The sequence below is a fragment of the Lemur catta genome, chromosome 17, assembly GCF_020740605.2.
Source record: "Lemur catta isolate mLemCat1 chromosome 17, mLemCat1.pri, whole genome shotgun sequence".
Lineage (NCBI taxonomy): Eukaryota > Metazoa > Chordata > Mammalia > Primates > Lemuridae > Lemur > Lemur catta.
The window spans coordinates 38,260,181-38,280,541 of NC_059144.1; positions in this window are offsets into that span (position 1 = coordinate 38,260,181).

The window sequence follows — 20,361 nt, forward strand, 5'->3', positions numbered from 1 at the left end:
CAATATAGATAGATTAGACAGATGATAGGTAGATAGATAAATGGCAGATTAGATAGCTGTTAGATAAATGATAGGTAGGTAGATATCTAGCTAGATGGGTAAATGATAGATGATAAATAATAGATTAGATGACAGATAGATAAATGCTAGATGGATACATAGATGATAGACGGACAGATAATAGGTAAATACCCATAGGATAGATCCTGGTTATCCTACGATATATACATAGAAAATAGTGTGGGAAGAGACACTGCACTGTCCACAGTGGTCACCGTTGGGGGGTGGGATTAAAAGACCCTTTCACTCTCCACTTCACACAGTGATCCATAGTTTGACTTTTAGCAGTGAGTATCACTATTGTAAAGCAGGAAAAAGCAGTAGGAGACATTTCCAGGTTGGAGCACAAAGAACAGAGCCGTAGAGACAGTGTTCCGTGGGCGCGCACCGGTCCTTCCCCCTGGGGCCTTATAAAGATCGGTCAGGAGCTCTGTCTGTCCAAGCAGAGGAAAGTTCCTCCCACAATTCTATGCCGTGAAGACTTCTAGGTTTTTTTTCTCATCCCCCCAATTTTGGTTCTTCCCTTACTGTCCCACGGCCGAGGTCTCCTTGGAGAAACGGAGGAGGTGTTCTCCGTAGACCGGCTTCTCTCTTGTCCATTCCTACCAGACTCTTCACAGCTGTGCCTGGTGTCCCCTCCACGGCAAGACTCCGGCTTATGCTGAGGATAATCCTTATTGCATAAACTATTTTATTGCGTTGCCTGGACCAGTGGCTGAATCTTCTTGGCCAGATTGAGGGGCCATTGTGGCCAGGGCACTGGGCAGAGAGACGACCTGGATGATGCCACTAAGTGGGTCTGGGACCACGGGCAAATCACTTGATTTGTCTGAGTTGCTGCTTCCCGGACTGTGAAATGAGAAATATCTGATTTTCCCAAGCTCTGTTTTGAAGAGGGCTCAAAAATAGACATGAAGGCATTTTAAACAGAAAAGGAGGTGATGTAATGTGTAGTCACGGCTTTGCTTTACTCTGGACAGCAGCTGCAGATGGCTAGGCCAGTGGCAGCCCCTCGGACACACTGTGTGTGTGGATTAGTCAGTGTAGACTATGCTGTGGGGTGGAAACAACCACCCCCCACCCAAGAACGAAGGGGTTTAAGACAATGAAGCTTTCTGTCTCGTTCCCATTACATGCCGGTCTCAGGTCTGCAGGGACGGCTGCGTGTCATCCTCCCTCCAGGACCTGCCCTGACAGAGCAGCCCCATCTTGAATGTGCACAGGACCTTCAGCAGAAAGGGAGCTCTGAGGACCTCACATTGGCCATTAAATGCTCTGGCTCAGAAGGGTCGTGTCACTTTGGCTAACAGATCATTGCCTACGACTAGTCACACAGCCCCACCCAGTCCCAACGGGACCAGGTAGGTACTGTCTGCCAGGAGAGGGAAGAATGGAAAATTGGGGTGAGCACCCGCAGATCGCTGCTGCATGAATCTATCGCGGAAGGCCCTGAGAAGGCACTGTTCCATGCAATGATGGCCTGTTCTCTTTGTCTTTTCACAGATCTACCACAATGACTGAGGTTCTTAACCAACGTGTGTGAGTACAATGAAAAAAACTGTGGATTCTCATTGTGGAAACTTTGGGAAATATAGAACAATATGTAGAAGAAAATTAGTAACTCAAAAAAAAAAAACTCTGCCATCCAATATCTTATTGGATTTCTTTTCTAGTCTGTTTAAAATTGCATATGGGTGCATTTTAAATAAAATCTTTATCGAGATAAAATTCATATACCATAAAATTCACCCTGTAGAAGTGTACAACTTGGTGGGTTTTAGTATATTCGCAAAGTTGTATAACCCTCACCACTTTTGATTTCAGAATATTTTCATCACCCCAAAAAGAAACCCCATTAACTGTCACTCCTCATCCCCAGCCCAGCCCCTGTCTCTATGGATTTGCCTGTTGTGGACATTTCCTGTAAGTGGAATCATATGATATGTGGTCTTTTGTGACTGGCTTCTTTCACTTCATCATATTTTTAAGGCACATGGATTTTGTAGCATGTATGCATGTGCATGTTAAAAAGCAAATTGAGACCATGTGGGACATCAGTTACCCTGATTCCTTCATTTATGTTTTAAACATTTTCCCTCACCATTAAATCTTCTTTGAAAAATAGTTTTAACAGTTATTTATGACAGCCCATCAAATTTATGTGCAATAATGTGTTGAATTGTGCCCTCTATTTTTGACTTTTAGGTTTCCAGTTTTTTCACTGTTACAAACAAAGCTTTTATGAGCAGCTATTCAGTTTTTTTGAATGAATGAATGAATGAAACCTTAAATAGAAATCTTTGCAGCATTTCCCACTCTTCCTTTAAGGATGATGCCTAGAAAAATGGACTAAACTGGTGAAAAAAAAAAAAACAGGACCTTTTATAAGGCTTTTGATTCTTACTGCAGCTGGTTTTCTAGAAAGAAAACCTGTTGACTGCAGAGTAAAACCAAATCCCCTATGACGGCCCAGGAGGCCCTGCACAATCTGAGCCCATTCCTTCTCTCATTGCCTCTTCTCTCCGCCCCACCAGCTCTCTCTGCTCCAGCCACACAGGCCTCCCTGTTGGTCCTTAAACACACTAGACTTGCCCATTGGCCGGCAGGCCAACTGGCCTCTGCACAGGCTGTTCCCTGTGCCTGGAACACCCTTCCCCAGGCTCCGCCCGCTCACTCACCTCCTCCAAGGCTCTGCTTAGGCCTTCTCAGGGAGGCCTTCCTGTGAAAAACATCACTCCCAGCATTCCTTTCTCCTCTCCCAGCTTTATTTTCTTTTTTCTCCGTAGCACTTATCACCTTCTAATATAATGCATACTTTGCTTATTTATTATCTCAACCCACTGAAATTAATCATTAGAGCCTGGCCGGGTGCCTAGCAGGGGTAGGTACACAGTAAGTTAAGTGTTGAGTCGCGTCAATGGCCAGCACTGAGAGCTGCTATGGTAGAATTGGGGCCTCCACCTCCCACCCACTCTGACCCTCTCTCCCCCAGACATCAGTGGGAGGCTCCGGTTCTCTAACAAGTCCCTGGCAGCTGTTCTTTCTTGACTCGGCTCTGGAGCACATCGGAAAGACAGCTGTCTTGAGAGTTGTTTGTTCTGCTCTATAGTAAAACCTGGAAGAGGTTGACCCAGGCAGATAAGCCCGCTTGTGACTGGGGAGGGCAAAGGTCCTTTCTGGAAGGAGAGCAGACCTTTCCAGGGCCCACCTGGCTTCTGGCCCCTGACTGCCCATCAGGCAGGCCCCAGTGCTACGACCTCACTGGGACCTACCGAAGAGCAGCTCCCCCAGCCCACACGTGACCAGAGACCACCCGTCTTCCTGAGACGGGCAGTTTCCTGCACCGGCCCAGATGCAGCATGGGCAAGGGGAGAGGAAGAATTCACAGGGAGGCAGAGAAATCCCTCTTCTGGCCCTTTCCTGGCCGAGTCTGGCAAAGCAGCAGGGAGTCCCTCAGGAACCTCCCCAGTGTGTGACATTTCTGGCCAAGCTCCTTGGGTTTCCAGCGCAAGCATAGGATCAAAATTCCCAAACCCAATACAGTAATGTTTTTAAAGTGTGGATGAGTTACAAACAATGTCCCATAATCAATGGCCTCAGGGTTGGGCCCTCAGCAAAGGAAGCAAATTCGGAGATGGTCCAAATGGTAGAACTGCTCCAAGTTACCTCTGCAAGCAGCAGGCCCACCTTTATAGCCAAAGGCTTCCCTCCAGAGATGCAGCATAAGTGTATTGGCTCACCCAGGCCCCCCAGGGGGCCCAGCCACTGTCTGGGGCCACCCACTCCTAGCTTGGAATATTCTGGAATTCTGGAATTCCTCCTTTGGAATGGCCACTAGAGCCCAGATTTATTCTCTTTCATATTCTCAACATGGTGAATCTCTGGCTTTTGAAGATCCATTGGAGTTATGGAATGTGATCTTTTTAAAAACTCTTTGTTGACGTGTAACATACACACAGAAAGGTACACAAATGAGCAGTGAACAGCTCAATAGATTTTCACAAATGAGCACAGCACGTTAACGACCACCAAGGTCAAGAAGAGAACATCACCAGTAGCCCAGGGGCCCCTCCGGCCCCTCTCAGATGGGTCCACCTTCCCATACTGTCAGCCACCCTGACATCCAGCCCCAGAGACTGTTTAGCCTGCTTTGAACTTTATATAAAAGGGAGCATACGATGTATGTATACTAATGCATTTGGCTCCTTCCAGTGTTATATCGGTGAGATTCAACCGTGACATGCAGTGATGATTCATCCTTTCTCATGTCTGTATAGTATTCTACTGCAGGAATGGACGAATTTATTTATCGGCTATTATACACAGCGCTGCTAAAAATATTCTTGTCATGTCTTTTGGTGAACTATGCACTTGTTGCTCTTGGCATACCTCGAAGTGGAATTGCTGGGTCACAGGGAGTAGGTGTACATAGATTTAGCTCCACTAGACACTGCCAAACAGATTTGCAATGTGGTTGGACCAATTTACACTCCCACCAGTCAGTGGTGTATGAGAATTGTGGGCTTTTAGTTTTATCCATTCTGGGGGAGGAATAGCATCACATTTTTTAGTTTTCACTTGCATTGAGGAATATGGTCTTCATTTTAAAGTCTCGGCCCATAGCTGTAAAGGAATGTAAAGGAGGTTTGTGTCAGGTTTGTAATGGGGACTCTAGAGGAGCCCCCAGAAGCTAGGATCAGTGCAGCCTGGTGGCAGTAAGTGTCCAGGGTTCTACTCCCCAGGGAGCAGAAGATCTGAAATCACATTAATACATCAGTCTCATTACTATCCAGGCTTGCTCCAATAATTCCAATCATCTGGAGACTCCCAGAGAGGTACAAAAAGGACAATTCTGAGGTCTGAGATTCCATAGGTGTTTGCTGAGTGAATTCTCACATGCTTCCAGCCGCAGTAGGGTCAGATCCTCTGGGTCTCTTCCTTCTCATTGGCTCCAACTTGAGGTTGTATCCCTACCACCACTGGCAGGCCACCTTGTGGGTGCACTGATCTTCCTACCTTGGCTATAGCAGTACCAGAGAGGTGACCTGTCCCCACTCATATCTTTGTGCAGCAAGACTGCAGAAGTTGAGGGGAGCTACTCCACTTCTGCAGAGTGTGTCTGGGTCTGTCATAGAGCTGGAGCTGCCCTCATTTTACAATGGCAATGGGGAAACTGAGGCTCACAGGCTTTTTGGGGGGAGGGGGGATGGAGTCTCGCTCTGTTGCCTGGGCTAGAGTGCCATGGTGTCAGCCTAGCTCACAGCAACCTCAAACTCCTGGGCTCAAGCAATCCTCCTGCCTCAGTCTCCTGAGTAGCTGGGACTACAGGCATGCGCCACCATGCCCGACTAATTTTTTCTATTTTTAGTAGAGATGTGTTCTCGCTCTTGCTGAGGCTGATCTCAAACTCCTGACCTCAAGAGATCCTCCCACCTCGGCCTCCCAGAGTGCTACGATTACAGGTGTGAGCCACTGTGCCCGTGCTAGGATTACAGGTGTGAGCTACTGTGCCCGTCCCTTTGTCTTTGAGTATGTGCCAGGCACAGTACTAGGTACTAAAGTTAAAGAGATACAATGCACAATCCTTACCCTTAACATGCTCATGGTTTAGTTGGGGAAGAAAAACAATCAGACAAGAACAGTCCTGTTGGATTCAGTGGTTGCAGACATGAGTGTCTACAGGGGCCAGGCAGATGCCATATCGCTTCGGCCCACCTGGCCTTTGTGAGGCCCCAGACATTGTGAAACAGAGACATGCTACCCCTCCTGGACCCTGTCCGAACCACTGGGCATAATAAAATGGTTATTGTTTTAGGTCTCTAGGTTTGAAAAGGCCATTATGCACAATAGACAGCTGGGATAAGAAACTACTACGTATTACGTGCCACTCCAGGCCCTGCAGGTAAGTAATAAGCAAGGTAGGCAAAGTCCCTTCTCGTGTGGGGCTGACACTCTAACCGTGGAAATAAGATGATGAAAGGAAACACTCAAGCAGTGACCCAGCTTCCCCACACCTCAGGTGGGCAGCTCTGAAGCCTGTCTGCACAGTCCCAGTTGCCCATGGAGGGACCTGCCCATCCACACTCTGAACAGGCTCCGTTCCCACCTTGCCTGTCTTCCCAGATCCCTCAAGGTTGTCTCCAGGAATCACTTTCCAAATAATCTCCTTGAACTCCGTCCTTCTCTGGAATCCAACCCAAGATCCAGTCAACCAAGTCTCAACCCACAGCCTCCCAGCTCTGCCCACAGCCAGGCACGTTCATCCGGAGGGCCACTGTGAACCAGTCATTGTGCAAGGGTGGCTTGCCTCAGGGATCAAAGAAGCCTCTGCATTCTGGAAAATATTGGGTCAAATAGCATGTCATTTTAGAAAAACTCTCAAGTGCAGCATTTCCTGAGCTCTGCAATTACAGCCTCTTTCTATGTTCGCATTAAATGTCCATGTAAGCAGCTATTTACTCTCTGGCTCAGGGCACCATGAGAGGGCTTGTTCTATATATATCATGACAAACTCATAACCCTCGGGCTGCCCAAGTGCATACTTGTGAGAGTGACAGCCCCTGTGCCTGTGGTGGAGCACTGCCGCGTAAAGCCCAGCCATGGACACGGCTCAAAGCCAAGCAGAGCCCTCTTCTCTTCGCTGCAAAGAATTTCTATGGAGAAGAAAAAGCAGCAGGGCTTTGAGATTCATTGTTAGACTGGTTTCAAGGGCAAGAGCTTTATAGAGTTTAACAGCATGTCTGGCACTTAAAATCTGCACCAATAAATATTTGTCAAATAAATTCTTAAACCATATTAGTGGATTAGTCTCCCTTCTCTCCCTCCCTTTTCTCTCTTCCTTCCTTCCTTCCGTCCCTCCTTCCTTCTCTCTCTTCTCTTCTCTTCCCTCCCTCTCCCCTCTCCTCTTTCTTTCTTTCTTCCTTTCTTTTTTCCTTTTTTTCTTTTTCTTTCTCCCTTTCTCTTTATCTCCCTCCCTCCCTCTCTTTCTCCCCTCTTTCTACTCCTTCCTTCCTTCCTTCCTTCCTGACACATCCATGCTGTCACTGCTTGCAGTGACTGCAATTCAACCTTCCCATCCATGAATATGGGTGGGTTAAGTCCATTACATCCACCTAATGAAATATTCTGTGGCCTTTTCAAAGAGAGCTCTTTATGCTCCGAGATGGAAGTGCCTCCAAGACACATTGTTCAGTGAAAGAAACAACATACTGGAGAGCATGTACGGTGTGTTAGCACTTGTGAAAAAAAGAGAGAAAAATGCTTATAAATGCATGAAATACCTCTGGAAGGATAAACAAGAAGTTCATCAGGGGTTGCCTCCGGGGCGGAGAAATGGAACATAGGGGTTTGAGGTGAGAAAGAAACTTCACTTTGTATATTTTATTTATTTGACTATATGTATGTATTTTTTTAAATATCATGTCAATAAAGAGATAGAAAAGAAGAGCCCTGTTTTCTATAAGGAGTGCACTAACCATGGGGTGGTTATTTTCACAATGGGCTTGGGAATCCTGTATCCACTCCCAGCCCAGCGCCTGCCTCAGAGCATAGAACTGATAAGTCGCTCTTGAGTAAAGCCAAGTGTGGTCCCCACCTTTCTAAATGAGACTGGCAACGGCACCTCCTCTAGGCAGAAACATCAAAAATTAGAAGAAAGCATTCTCACAGAGTGCAGCAGACACACCTTCGTTCATTCAGGATGTATTTGCTGAGCACCTACTATGTGTTCTAGACTCTGGGGATACAGCAGAACAAGACAGCTAAAAATCCCTGTCCCTGTGGGGCTGACCTTCTAGCTGGAGGAGGAGGGGGGAGCCAACCACCAACAAGTTAAATAAGCGGCAGGTGTGGTATGTGACACAGAGAACAGGGCCAAGGAAGGGAAACAGCGGGAGAGTGGGTAGGGAGTGGTAGGGGGTGGGCTCAGACCTTGGGGTGGTCGGGGGCTCTTGGCAGGGGTTGTCATGGCTGGGGGAGCTGAGGCTGTGGACCCTGCAGATTTCTGGGGAAGGGCCAGAGGGAGCAGCAAGTGCACATACAAAAACCATCACCATTTATGTAGGCATCTGGGTGCCCGGGAGCTGCCACGAACTCCCCAGAGGCCTGGTTTTATGTGAATTTGGTCTCTGTGAACTTGGACAAGTCAGCCCAATGCTCAGGGTCAGGTGGAGCCAGACACAGGAGGGGACTCAGGGCTGCACTGCTGGCATAGGAGGGCCAGCGAGAGAAAGATGCTCCGCTGGACCCAAGCCCCAGGGGCTAAAACAACAAATGTCCCCAGAATACGTCATCGTGTCCCTTATCACAGATGTTCCCAGTGTGGGTTCTTCAGACTACTCAGCCCACAAAACACTCTGCTGAGAGAAAGTGGCTTTCAGGGGCGTCTTGGAGATTCACCCAGGCTCCGACAAGTCCTGAGTAAGAAAACCTGCCTCGCTTTGTTCAACTGGGTGTTCCCCAAACTTCTTTGATGAAAGAAGCGTGTTTCAAGTCACTGCTATTAATATGCCTGGACACGAATGTCCACAGACCCCTCTGAGTGACATTGAATTAGGAGGTTTTGGTGGAATCATCCCTGGGGAAACCATTTCATGAATCAAAAACAGAAGTCTTTGCTTTCTGTTCTTTCCCGTAAGAGTCTCTTTCAAGACTGTTACCAAAAAAAGAAAAAAGAAAAAGCCAAAAGGAAGGTAGATCCTTGAAAGAACAAGAGCGTGCTATTTTCACGTCAGCGGGACACTGTGTCCACCTGCAGACGGTGAGTGGGCATCTGGACTCGTGGGCACACTCTGGGCCCTGCTGGTGGGTGACTGCCCAGCTGCGGGAGCACATTTGGTGTCAGGAGGCCCGCCCCACTGTCCCTAAAACCTTTCGACTAAGAACAGGGGGGAAGGTGGAAGAGAATGTCCTAAAAACAAAGCCTGGAAATTCTATTCCTGGGTGAATGCCTAACAAAAAAGAGTGCTTATGCTGCGTGTAAGCATCTTAAGGCACGTACGAGAATAATCATCGCAGCGCTTTTATTCATTACAGCCCCAACTGGAAACAAGCCAAATACCCATCGGCAGGAGGATATATAAATAACGTGTGTATGTTCGTACAATGAAACAGCATAGAATAAGAAAAAGAATAAACTGCCATCGTGCGCAGCAGCGTGGAGGAACCTCAGGACGCTGTGTTGAGCAAAGGAAGCGCACTGCGGGATTGCTTCGTGTGACGTTCAGGGACCTGCAAGACTGCCCTGCGAGGATGGAGTCAGCACCGTGGCTAGTCTGGGGGGCAGCTCGAGGGACCCCGTTGAAAGCTGGAAATGCCCAAACATCCAGAAAACTACCCACTTAAAATTCATGCACTTGACCATAAGTTATAGGCCAATTAAGAAGTTAACACCAAGTTGAAAACTACAAACATAAAAATAAAGTCTGGAAAGGGGAAGAGGTAGCCCAGAGCTGCCTGCTTTTCTTGTCCTGTTACCAATTCCCTAAACGCCTTCAAGAGGCGGGGGTCCTTTTCCCTCCACCCGCCCTGCCACCCTCCCAGTCAAGCCGACATCACCTCCAGCCCCTGCTGGGCAGCCCCACTGTCCCTCTGGCACCCACCCCCACCCAACCCCGTTTATATGGCTTTAGAAAGACTTTTCCAAGACATGAGTGTGGGCAAGCCACTCCCAGGAGGGACACTCTGCGATGTCTTGTCTTTGCCCTCAGGATAAAAGCCCAGCTCCCTAGAAGGGTTTGCAGGCCCTTTCCAGAGCTGACCGCAGCCCTGTCTCTGGCCACACCCTCCCTCTTCCTCTGCCCATGTCATCCTCCCTGACGGAACCCATTTCAGATCACTACTTAGAAGGAAAAAAAGATAAAACGTCACCAAAATGTTTTATATCAATTACCTGTGGAATTGATGGTATTTTAGATAGATTGGGTTAAACAAAATGTATTATTAAAATGGATCTCACCTTGTTATGGGTTCAATAGTAGACCCCAAAAGATATGTTGGGGTCCTAACCTCCAGTACCTCTGAGTGTGGGCTTATTTGGAAATAGGGTTGTGTGGCTGTAATTAGCTGAGATGAGGTAATGCTGGAATAGGGTGGGCCCTTAATCCGACATCATTTGTGTCTTTATAAAAAGGGGGGACAGAGACATACAGCGGAGAGACAGCCATGTGATGACAGAGGCAGAGATCGGATGATGCACCTGGAGCCAACGTGCACCAACAATTGCCAGCAAACACCAGCTGTTAGAAGAGGTGAGGCGGGATCCTCCCCTACAGGCGTCAGAGAGAACATGGCCCTGCTGACACCTTGGTTTTGAACTTCTAGTCTTCAGAATGGTGAGAAAATAAATGATTTTGAGCCACCTAGTTCGTTGTACATTGTTTCAGCAGCCCTGGGAAACTAATAAACCCCTATTTCTTTTTATTTATTTTACTGTGGCTACTAGAACCTTGTGAGGTAGGAACACCATTATTTGCATTTCTCAGATGAGGAAACTGAGGCTCAGAGAGACCAAATGGCATGTGTAAAAGTGACAAAGCTACTAAGCGACAGATATATTAATAGATTCAGACACCCATCTTCAGACCTCAGTGTCGTTTCCATTGCTCATTGGTTCATCCAACATCCTGCAATTTCCCAGGTACGGTTCTAGGCATTCAAGACAGATGGATGAACAAAACAAAGATCCCTGCCTCATGGAGGGAACAGCCTGTGCTAATGATAGCACACACATCTAAGGATAACCAAGGGAAACGGAAGCAACTTTTCAGGTGGGTTCTTGGTGCTTGTTGGAATTGCTGCATCTCTTATTCACTTGGAGTGTTTTCTTCATGCCTCTTCATGAGCCTTGATCATAGGGCCCTTCCCAGAAAGGAGCCCTAGAAGGGTGGTCTGGGCTTGTTTTGCATGGGCAGATGTCTCTGCAATGGTGGAAACCTCTCACCTGCTGCAGAGATCCCGGGGACCATGCTGAGCATGAGGAGGTCAGGTGTTCACCCACTGAGGCCAGCCCTGCTCACTCTGGGACTCCAGGGTGGGCAAGTGGAAGACCAGCTCCTATTGAGTGGAGTTCACCAGGCTGCAGTTCTTGAATCTGGAGAAGGGCTGGATAGGGCATGGGAGCCAGGGAGAGAAGGGGACGTTTTCCTTACCTGAACAACCTGGAGCTATAATGACCATTGCATCATCATCAGTAGCTGGATGACCGTAGGTGAAGAGAGTTTGTCAAAGGCAGTCCTCAGCCCAAGTATGTCAAGCACGGTGCCCTGGGGAGTATTTTTAGGGGGTATCCCAACAAGTAAAGTCTGAGATCAAGTTAAATGTCCCTTCTCTCAGAACACGATGTGAATGTGATAGTCCCTGGGCTTTTGAGAGAATGATACTCCTGGATATTAAATTGTACAGTGTCGCTATTAATTATTTATTCCAGCAAGAACACTATCACCGTTACTAGATGCCAATGTTTTATATTCACCACACTTCCCTGACCAGGGCCAAGAACAGAAAGTCAGAAGTTAGAGACGGGGCCAAGTGCTGAGAAGGGGCTGGTGTTACCCTGGCAAGCCTCGGGCATTGGCATGATGCAGGAATTGTGATTCCTGGACTCAACAAATAAGATGATCTCCAGTAGCCCTGCCAGAAGTGGGCGGGGCCAAGAAGCCGTTCCACTTCTAAGGGGTCAGAGAAGGCAAAAATAGGCTCTCCATGCACACACCCTGCATTCTGTTTGCCACTCACCTCTGCCCTCCATGGGGTCCAGCATGGCTAGACAGGATGGTGGCTCTAGTGGTGACAAGATAGAGTCCTCCTCACAGCTGGACAGAGTGAAGTGGGGGCCTTCGGATCTAGAGTCAGTGTTCTCAACTTCTCTCTATTACGTACCTGGGGTTCCCCATATGTGTCTAGTTTAATGCAACCCCCATTTTGCACATGGGGAAATAGAGACCCAGAGGGGGCCAGAGTCTGCCCATGGTCATGTGAAGGTCACGGCGGACTCGACCTCCAAGCCCCAGTCCTCCCACCACTCCACACTCCCTCACTCACTGAGCTCCATCCCATAGAATGATGGAAAACAACTTCCAGAAAATAAAACCCTCAGAGGCCTCAAAACTCGAGACAGGCCAGAGAACATCTGGGTTATTCACAAGCACTAGAGCCGGGCTCTGCAAACTACATTCCAACAAAGCCCCCGGATTCTTCATAAGGGCTCATGGGGCTGTGACGGGGCTGTGGTGCCCCACCCATCTCTCCCGGCCTCACCAGATCTCCATTCTCAACTGTCTTATGTTTTGAAGTTCTACACTGGATATCGTCCAAACAATTCCACATCTGAAAAACAAGCTTAGGATGGATAAACCTCAGGACGGCCACTCCATGGAACACCACTCAGTGACAGAAAGGACCAAGCGAGTGATGCATGCGCCAGCGTGGCTGACTCTCAGGTGCATAGCGCTAAATGGAAGAAGCCAGACCCAACAGGTTACAGGCTGTGTGACTCCGTCCGTATGACATTCTAGAAAAGACAAAACTATGGGGACAGAGAAGAGCTCAGTGGTTGCCAGGAGCTGGGGAAGGAAGGGCTGATCACAAAGGGTCGAGGGGTTTGGGGTTAATGGGAATGTTCCATATACCAGCAGGGGTGGTGGCTACATGACCATCGATATTTGTGAAAACTCATTGACGTAAAAACTCAGAGTCACTAAACGGGTGACTTTTACTGTCTGTAAATTATATCTCATAAACCTGATTTTTAAAGAACAAACAAACTTGGAGATTACTGCCTAAAAAAGCCTTTATTCTAAGGTCTTTATGAACAGTTAAAAAACGAAACAAAAGCTAACAACCTTTGCATGTGAAGGGAACGGGGTGACCTCCCTCTGGGCTTTCTGCATGTCACACAACCAGCTCACCGCCTTGGCCCCTCTTTTAAAATTTTAATTTTCACACATACGTATAATCCTCACAATAATTCTGTGGAGAAGCTGAAATTGACAGGCTCAGTGTGGCAGATTACATTTTCTAGAACAGCAAGAGATCATATTAAAAATAAATAAAATGCTGTGTTTTAAGTCACTAGGCGTTGGGGGTGATTTGCTTTGCGGCAGTGGATGATTGGAACGCCAGGTAACCAGCCCGAGGCACCTCCGCAGCCAGCGCCGGCCTCTGCTTCCTCTCTCTGTTCTGCCCTGTTCCTGAGTCAGGCATTGCAGACCCACGCCTTGTGCACAGCCACGGACAGAAACTCTAAACGCACGCCCTTCTATAGAAGCGGGGCCCTGCTTCTCTTGGGAGCCAGGTGCTAAAGTGGTGCCCGGCACATGGTAGGTGCTCAACAACTCTTGGGCAAATAAAGGAAAAGATGCCAGCCCATCTGAGGAGCTGATGTCATAGTGAACACGACACAGGCCCTGCTCACAGAGAGAGAGCTCTTTAGGGAGGAGATAGCAATAAGCAAACAATTGAGGTGATTTTAGACACTAAGTGCCAGGAAGAAAATGGACACGGCTCTGATAGGGAGTGACTGGATGTGCAGGGAGTCCAAGGAAGCCCTCTCTGAGGAGGTGACATGTGAACTGACACCTGAAGGATAAAAAGCTGCCAGTTTTGGACAGGTGAGCATGGATATTCCTGACAGAGGGACAGTCACATGAAAAGGCTAAAAGAGGCACAAGTACACACACACACATACGCGCAATTTGAGGATATGAAGGAAACCTCCAAGGTTAGAACAAGCATCACTTATTCCAGAGCAGGGCAAATAAAACAAGCAATAAATGATGGCATAAGATAAAGGATAGGGCAGTGATTTAGGAGCCTGGCTTTGCCACTACTTCCCCATGTGACCTTGGGGTGGTCACTTTGTCCCTCTGGGCCTCTGTCCTTCTGGCTATAAATCGAAGGGTTTGGGACAGAATCAGCGCTATGATGGGGCTGGCTCACACTGGCCATGAGAACGGATTGTGGTCATCTCTTCCCAATTCCATGCACAGCGATGTCACATGGATCTGTAGGAGTTAGCCATGGAAGAAGTATTTACACCATGGAAATTGGCTACACTACAAGTCAGAATCTCTTTTTTTTTTTTGAGCGTTAGTTCCAGAACACCACTGGACTAGATGCGTGCTTCTCAAACTCTCTTGCTAATGTTTCCTAGCGGCAGAGGAGAGCTGAGAGCTGATGCATAACCTGGAAGCCTGGGATCTCAGCATCTTACAACTTTCCTTAGAATCTCCTATTGTAGTTTTAAAATTTATAGTCAATTCTACCTTCTATACCTCCATGTATCAGTGCTTCTTGCTTCCTCACACACTCAAAACTCTAAAATTTTATTTTCGTAACTGCAGGAAGCTGTCTTGTTAGTCCTGTGGGGTTTTTCATATCACGCACCCTCCCTCCCTCACACACACACGGCTACACACGCAGCTCAGTGTGGCCCCACGGCCCAGGCTGGCATCGCTCAGTCTCTGCAGGCAGGAGGCCTCCTCCTCTCCCGCCTCCCATCCTCCCTTTCCTCTTCTTCTTCCAGACACATGGCCCGCCCTGACTTGGAATTGAAACAGGCATTGAGTGAGGAGTAAAGCAGCCTTCTCAGCTGATTCGCGAGGCCCTGGGGCTCAGGACAGAAGTTCTCAGGGTCTGTTCCTGACAGCAGAGCCCAGGCCCGGTCAGAAGACATTGCCCAGCCTGTCGTGACAGAGCAGGTGCCCCACAGATGCTCCCTGTGTCCTCGGGTTATTTCCCTGCGGACAGAAAGGAGTGATAACTTCCTTTTCCTCTTTCTCTGGAAGTATATGGGCTTAGATCATTACGCTGGGGCTTAGTTGGGGAGATCGGTTTTCTGCATCCCAGACTCAAGGCTACCACAGGCTTCCTGGCTGACCTTGGACAAATAGTTAAGTTTTATCTGAGTCTGTTTTTCCATCATCGGCTGCCGCTTACCTCATGGCTGGGGATGGCGGGGTGGATGTCTGGGGCAGCCTTGAAAAGTGGCCAGCAGTATTTCCAAACACAGAGCTGGGCACATGGCCTGTGGTTCCACACCACTGAGAGAAGGGCATAGACCTAGCCTCTACGGGATGCCAGACTCTGGGGTGCTAGGACCTTCATCATGGAAAATTCCAGGAAAAAAAAATGTACAAAGCAATGCCATCCTCCAAAGGATACAGAGATCTCTGCAGACAGGAGGAGACAGCGTGTGGTGGGAATTGGCGTGGGGACGGGGGGAAGGGCACAGTTTGAACACTGAAGGGACCCTCTCCTCCCCTTCTCCTATGAGCGTCTCACAGCACCTCCTAGGTCTGTGGAAAAGCCCACCAATGGTGATGTTATTGAGTCCGTTTTCTCTGCCCTTAAGGCCCAACATGAAGGCTGTTTGAGCTAGTTTCTATTTTCCCTGACTTCTGGACTCTGGGATTGTGGGAGCTGCCACTCATTCTTTCAGAAATGCCAGCCTGCCAGGTGGTCTCCTTTATTAGGATGCTGTCCTCTGAAAGCCCCCCCTTCCAGACACCGTCACCACCCCCGCCCTATCCCTTGCGTTTTCACAGGGCTCGGTGCTCGTGCAATTCCGTGTGCCTTCCAGGCAAGTCAGGGCTGGTTGGAACCCTGGACCCGCTAAGTATTTATTCCCCATTCCCCCTCTCCCAGCCCCTAGAAACCACCAATCTGTCTTCTGTCCCTACGGATTTGACCTAGTCTCACTATTTTATATAAATGGAGTCCTATGATATATCTCTGGCTTCTTCCACTAAGCATAATGTTTCCAAGGTTCATCTATGTTAGCCTGTATCAGTACTTCATTCCTTTTTATGGTTGAATAATATACCATTTATAGATACACCATAATTTGTTTATCCATTCATCTATTGATGAACATTTGAGCTGTTCCCACCGTTCAACGATTGTGAATCGTGCTGCTGTGAATATATATGTGGGCGTATTTTTTTGAGCACCAATTTTCAATTCTTTTGAGAATATACCTAAGGTTGGAATCACTGGGCCATATGGTAATTCTGTTTAACTTTTTGAGGAACACCAAACTATTTTCCACTGAGGCTGAACCATTTTATATTTCCACCAGCAATATATAAGGGATCCAATTTCTCCACATCCCCACCAACACTTGTTATTTTCTGGTTTTTTTTTTTTTTTTTTTGACATTATCCTAGTGGGTGTGAAGTGGCAACTTATTGTGGTTTTGATTTGCATTTCCCCAATAACTAGTGATGTTGAGCATCTTTTCACATGCTTCTTGGCCAGCTGTATGTCTTCTTCAGAGAAATGTCTATTTGATTCCTTTACTCAAGTCCTTTTTAAAAGCAGGATGTTTGTCCTTTTGTTGTTGGGTTATAAGCATTCTTTATATATTCTGGATACCAGAGCCTTATTACATATATGATTTACAAATACTCTCTCTCATGCTGCAGGTTGTCTTTTCACTTTCTAGATAGTGTCCCTTGATGTACAAAAGTGTTTAATTTTGATGAAGTCCATTTTATCTAGGACTTTGCAGATGTGAGTAAATTAAGGATCTCGAGATGGGGAGAATGTCCCAGATTGTTGGGGGCGGGGGGCAATGTAATCACCGGGGCCTGTATAAGAGGGAGGCAGGTGGGTCAGAGACAGAGGGAGATGTGTGGACAGAAGCAGAGGTTGGAGGCACGGCATGAGCCAAGGAGTGCAAGCGGCTGGAAACGGCAAGAAAGTGGATTCCCCCTAAAGCCTTCAGATGGAACCAGCCCTGCCAACACCTTGATTTTAGCTCAGAGAAGCCCATTTCAGACTTCTGACCTCCACCAAGTTCGTGATGCTTTGTTAGGGCAGCAGCAGGAATCTTACACGAAGAGCTGGCAGAAGGCTTCGTGATCCTCCTGGAGCAGAAGAGGGTGGGAGGCAGCGGGTGCAGAGCTCCAGGCTGACTCCCACTTGCCTCCTGTCCCCGGGTGCTGCAGCGGTGTGGGGCCTCCTGCCCTGTCCCACTCAGCTGCAGTCCGGAACTGGCTCGTCAGCCACAGGGCATCCCCTAGATCCTATTACGGTCACCTGGTCTGTCTTGTTTTGACGTCATCATTTTTGGTGTGCAGGATGGGGACCCTGGGAGTTGGCACCTTTGACTTACTCTTTGCACTGTCCATGTAGGTAATAAACTGTCTGAATCTGCAAGTGGCTTGTGATAAGCTGAATCAGTCAGCCCTTAGTGTTGCCTATCTTGTATGTGCCTGAGCTTGGCAACACGCCAGCCCCTGATCCTTCAGGGTGTTCTGGAGTGGGGACGGCACCTGGAGGCAGAGTTCCTGGGCCTTTGTCCTCCTGACCACCAGTCATCAGCTATGGGCTTCCCCGGAGCCCCAGTGCCCATGGGCAGGCCCCTGAATGTCTCAAGGGTGGGCCATTAGCAGCAAAGCACACAGACCTTGGAAGAGGATCCTGGTGGAACTGGACAGGAGAGAAGAGAGGAGGGAATGGAGTTCACTGCACTCACCAAGAAGCACAGCAGACTCACTGCACCTTTCATTGCTGCGGCCCTGGATTTTGACCCCACAGGCAGAAAATGGATATGGTAGCTCAGCATACATTGCTGCAGGAGCATCACCCAGACACTAGCTCCTGGGCCAGCTGTCAAGGGTGCAAGTTACCATTCCTGCCAATGTCCAGGCAGGCAGCGGTGGTTGTCCACAGAACAGGAAAAGGCGGTTGTTTTCTTTAGGAAAAATACAAAGGCACAAGCCTGCACTTTTTTTGCCAAAGTACTGATGGAAGCTGGCGGGCAGCCTTCTGTGCCAGGGTTCTTGGAGCACAGAGCCAAGAAATGTGACTCAGCCCCCAACCTGGATGGCGGGCCAGCCGGGGTCTCTAGACACCACCGTGGCTCTTCAGTCTCCGCCCTCTCCAATGGTTGCACCTTGATCTTTTCTTTTGAGAATCCCAGCTCCCACCTGTCTCCTTTCCACCCCCGTCCCACAACATTTTCACTCCTTGTATTTTCCCACCAGCCTTTCTCCTTCTCCTGACTTAGGAATGCCAAAGGCCCATGGGCACTTGGAGCATTGCTCAGGATGCTCAAGGACAAAGAGGAGTTTCACTTACGACCGGGAAGACAAGATTGAAGGGAAGGAGGGAGCCTGACATCAGGGAGCGGCAAACTTTTTCTATTAGGGGCGTGATAGTAAATATTTTAGACTTTACAGGCTATATAGTCTCTATCACAACTACCCAACTCTTCCATTGTAGCATGAAAGTAGCCGTAGACAATACATAAATAAGTGGCTCTGACTGTCTTCTAATAAATGTTTATTTATATAATCAGACAGAAGGCCAGATGTGGCCTGCAGGTATAGTTTGCCAACCCCTGGTTTACATGTTCACAGACTCTAACAAGTTAGAATGAAAAGGAACTTTAGAGATTGTCCTATCCAGGAATGGCAAATCGGTGTCAATCCTCCTGCCAACTCTGATTGCTCAGTAGTGATTCCCTGCCTTGCTGTGTTGAGAAGGATTCTGAGGCCAACACCTAATTGGAGAGAAAGGACCATAATTGAATAACACTCAGGGAGAGGAGAGTGGCAGCATCAGTGCCTCATATTGGCCACTTTATTAACTAAACACCCTGCTTTTAAATATAAACATCTAGATCCCAGAGAGGTTAGGTGAATTGCCCAACGCCACAGAGGCGTGGCCCAGGAGTTGCTTGTCTGCTGGCTTCTTCATGTTGCTTTGCAGCAAAGTGGAAAGTTGCATTTATTCCATTGCCTCAGCACCATATGTCTAAGCCAAATAATTTTCCCTGACCCCTCTGTGCCAGTTTTCTGGCGTGTCCCCTTGAGAGCAAAGTGACAGAAGCCAGGGCTCCCAGCCAGTCCTTGATTGGTGAGAATTGATGTTTTGGGGACTTTCACGCCCATAAAAAAGCTGTGATGTCTGAAAAATTAAGAGGCTGTCTTCCAGGGAGTGCTGCCTGCCAGATCCTTGTTCATGGTGGGGCACGAAGTGGCCCTGGCATTAAGCTGTGGCTTCCCTTTTCAGCAAGAAATGCCTCCCAAGTGCTACGGATACTATCTCGTGAGCCAGATCTAATCTCAAGCTCACATCAACATTCTGAAGCATCAAGCTCTGATGTTTCTCACCCATGTGTCTGTTTCCTAAGAGCCTAAACGGTTATGACTATCGGATACTGACTGCTAGGGTCTTTGTTAGTCTTGATTAATGAGCAACTGTCGGAACAACTCTCAAAACAGGATGCAGGTCCAACTTTTGAAAGAAACTTTTAAAATCCTGAACTCTGTAAACGAGGTCATTTTATTTAAAAAAAAAAAAAACAGATTGTCTACTGTTAGAGCACGTCTGGTAGCAACAGAGCTTTGAAATTGTTTGGACCTCAGTGTACTTGGCTGGTGAATGAAGTAATACCTCATGGGGCTGTTGCAACATTCAATTAAGTAAGAGACGGCAGCCAAAGCCCAGTCTACTCTGGAGGCCACTTACAGCTTCGGGGGACAGTCCGGGGCATGCCAAGGGCTCCCTCCTTCAGTGCACCTGCATCTCTCTGCCCAGGGTGTTCTCTATGCACCTCGACTGACCTACCACCCCAGAGTGCTAGGCCTACACTCAGCGCGGGCCAGAGAGGCCAGGCAGAGACTGCTCCCAGGAGCAGTTCCCAAGCAAGCAGGGCCAGTAGGGGGTGATATGATAGAAAGGACTCTGGCACCCTTGCCCCTCTATGTGCAGTTTTGAGGGGTAGTTCGGCATGATGAAACTGTACAGAGTATCGCAGACGTTCCCCAGGAGCACCTGAGCCCTGTTTCCTTTTCTGATTAACACACCCCTTTACTGATCTTCTTTCCTTCCCTGTCTCTCTCCCAGTGTGTCCTGGGATCATCTCTCAAATAAACTATTAATACCTATGCCCCAGTCCTTTTCTCGGGGGCATTCCAAAACTGAGATACATTTACAATTAGGAAAAGGAGTGGCTGGGATGGGAGTGAGAATACGTGTGTGTCCCCCCACGTCCACAGAGGGGGATGAGAGGGTTAAAGCTGCCGGCAGCTACGGGGGCATCTGATGGTGCAATACAGGAACTATCCCCGCCCATGAGCAGGAAGCTGAAGTGGACAGTAGTAGCCGTAGCATTTGTGTATCTGGCCTGCTTTCCTGTCCCTGCGCTGCTGGTTGCTCAGAGGAGCTCCCCACGCATGACACAGCCCTGGTGGGTCTGAAAATCACAACACCCAACTCCACCCTCATCAAGCCACCACAACGGGCATGTGACCCAGGGTGGCCAATCAGAATACTCCATCCTCCTGGACACAG